Source organism: Gadus macrocephalus, chromosome 2, assembly GCF_031168955.1.
Source record: "Gadus macrocephalus chromosome 2, ASM3116895v1".
NCBI lineage: Eukaryota > Metazoa > Chordata > Actinopteri > Gadiformes > Gadidae > Gadus > Gadus macrocephalus.
This window is the reverse complement of record NC_082383.1, coordinates 12,694,779-12,697,918: the sequence shown is the minus strand read 5'-3', so window position 1 is coordinate 12,697,918 and position 3,140 is coordinate 12,694,779. Positions and strand designations below refer to the sequence as shown.

The following is a 3,140-nucleotide window of genomic DNA, read 5'->3' as shown; positions in this document are numbered from 1 at the left end:
GGGCACTCCGACCACATTGACGATTGAGCAGATTTCCGCTGCTCTTGTTAATGCAAGAGTAAACGGTAATACTATGTTAAGCTAGCGGGAGCCCATGCTGTTAATTAAATTAACAGATGGTACGGGAGTATTGTGACTGGGTATCTTTCTTGCTGCGTACCATGGAACTATTATAAAGTTAAGCATAGCCTAAACGACTTGCAAATACATTTTCTCTTGTTTATTTTTTTTTCGCTTAGCTGTTCCACTCATGGACCTATTAACCCTTATAAGGTGTTCGGGACCCGTTTTCAGTTTTTAGCTTTATAAAAGTGATACAAATACAAATTATTTTTTTGAACTAAGATTCATTGGCTTTGGCTCATTTTCTTTGAGGAACATAAATCAGAAAACATTTTCAATGACCCCCCCCCCCTGTATACCCCCCCATCACATTTATATTACACACAGGGTGTTCGGGTCCAATGGACCCGGAGCTAGTTTTAAGTGTGGAAATCATAGGTTCTGTGCACCCTCATTTTCCCTTCTTCCTCTCTGTGTGTGTGTGTGTGTGTGTGTGTGTGTGTGTGTGTGTGTGTGTGTGTGTGTGTGTGTGTGTGTGTGTGTGTGTGTGTGTGTGTGTGTGTGTGTGAGAGAGAGAGGTGAAGCAGGTGAATGGGCCCTTGGTGTGAGCACCCACAGTGTGCACCCACTGTTCCCGCACAAGGTTGCAAAATTGGAGCACCCAACACTATCTACACCCATATTCCCACACATTTCACCCTCTGTCTTGCGGGAACCAAGCTTGGGGACCTGACACTATAAAAAAGCTCTGTCAGCGTGGTTCCATACCACAACTGATCAAGATGGCAAAGCGATTCTCTGTTCAGACTGCCTTACAGTTGATATTTGAAGAGACAGAGGTGTGTGTGTGTGTGTGTGTGTGTGTGTGTGTGTGTGTGTGTGTGTGTGTGTGTGTGTGTGTGTGTGTGTGTGTGTGTGTGTGTGTGTGTGTGTGTGTGTGAGAGAGAGAGAGAGAGGTGAAGCAGGTGAATGGGCCCTTGGTGTGAGCACCCACAGTGTGCACCCACTGTTCCCGCACAAGGTTGCAAAATTGAAGCACCCAACACTATCTACACCCATATTCCCACACATTTCACCCTCTGTCTTGCGGGAACCAAGCTTCGGGACCTGACACTATAAAAAAGCTCTGTCAGCGTGGTTCCATACCACAACTGATCAAGATGGCAAAGCGATTCTCTGTTCAGACTGCCTTACAGTTGATATTTGAAGAGACAGAGGGTTTTGATGGTGATGCAGAGGAAATAGTTTCGGAAAGTGAGGATAACATTTCAGAGTCTGACACCGAGTTTGAAGAGGAGGATGAGCATCAGCCAGCTCCGAAACGTAAAAGAGCCTCAGGACTAGCCCTTCAGCAGGCAGGACCAGCCCGCAAGCAGCCAGCCCCAGGACCATCCCGCGAGCAGCCAGCCCCAGGACCAGCCCGCAAGCAGCCAGCCCCAGGACCATCCCGTGAGCAGTCAGGACCAACCCGCAAGCAGCCAGCCCCAGGACCAACCCGCAAGCAGCCAGCCCCAGGAACAACCCGCAAGCAGCCAGCCCCAGGAACAACCCGCAAGCAGCCAGATGTAGGATCAGCCCGTCAGCCAAAAAGAAACGCTGTGAAGTGTGTGGACCCATGATGGACAGAAAAACACAATATACATGGAACCAGTGCAAAAAATACATATGCAATACACACACAGTGAGACTCTGCCCCTCATGTGTGGTATAGTCTGATATACGTATAATGGCCGAGTTCAAAGGCTTTAATGTGTTGTTCAGACAGATGTTATTGAGTATGTTTCAATTTCTAATGATGTTGATTATTTCCAAGTTATGCCTGTTTTATGAGGCATTTCCTTATTTTGTTGCATTTTAATACAAAAAGAAACAAAAACGAGTGGCACCTCTATTCATAAATGTGATTTAACAAAGGTAAAGTGAACAAATTTAACATGTGTTGTTTATATTACTTGCAATTGGGATGAAGTAACCATCTGGTGAGTATTAAAAAAAAAAAAAGCTTGATTATGTTGAATTAAAAGGCAATGGGTCCACCAGACCCAGCAGCACCTCCTGTGTGACAAAAAAACGAACACCCTATGAAGGTTAAGGTTCCACTTAAGAGTTCACGTTACAACCGTTCGCCGTTGCTCCATGTTTAAATCACAGTGCATTGTTCGTGAACCCGTTCACTAACTGAAATAGTGCCCCCTAGTGATCTTTTTTTTTTTTACTCAGTATTAATAGGCCTACTATTGCTGTTTTCGCTTGAATTTTTGTATTTCTCTACTGATTGCTTCGATAATGCAACATTAAAAGTTACTAACAGCGACTTCACACAGAAGCTCCGGCTTAGGGCCCCCCACCGCCCTTGGGCCCCTGGGCATGTGCCCGGTGTGCCCGTGCGGTAATCCACCCTTGCCTGTAAACAATGCAACGTGTGCGAACTCCTGTACCCGTCTGTCTGTGAGAGTCACAGGCCCAGTAAGAGCCAAAATAAGATTTGGGGAACTATGAAGACTGGGACCCAAAGGTATGACCTTAAAAGATGTAATGTGAGGAATAACGAAGTGACCACATCTAAGGGCAAAAAATGTACCTCAATAGACATAATGAAAAGCTACATGTGTGAAGCACATTAAGTTACACCAATCACAGGAGCACTAACAACAGTCTTTTTATTCAGCAAAACGATAAAAAAATAACAAACAAAGTCTCAACGGGGGGGGGGGGGGAACACACTGACGCCTTCCTCAGTGAGGTGGACGCCACTCTCACTTCGTCGCCCGACATCGCCGTCACCGCCGCCATAGCTGCCAAGCGCCACCATTATGCTGCATCATCAGACTACTGGAGTCGTGTGGCGCAGGCGTCACGGGGAGGGGGGAGGGGGAGAGGTGTTTGACTCAAAAGAGGCAAACACCTTCAGGTTTCTCCTGTCCATCATCTCCACACAGAAGAGTTCATAGTCAGTTTGTAATTGGAATGAGAATTGGAATGGTTGCCATGCTTCTTCCTAATCCCCGCCGTCATGGGATTTGCGCTGTACTGATGCTGCCCTCTGCTCCCAACCTTCCATCCCAATGACCTCTGGG

At 46.6% G+C, this 3,140-nt stretch overlaps 1 long non-coding RNA gene across 1 annotated transcript; it reads right to left on the bottom strand.

The window, feature by feature from the left end:
- Nucleotides 1–517: 517 nt before the first annotated feature.
- Nucleotides 518–903, bottom strand: LOC132449551 (uncharacterized). The gene is made up of 2 exons (XR_009523604.1): nt 780–903; nt 518–734 (listed from the first exon to the last, which is right to left on the bottom strand). It is a non-coding gene; the product is annotated as an uncharacterized LOC132449551 (long non-coding RNA).
- Nucleotides 904–3,140: the final 2,237 nt, after the last annotated feature.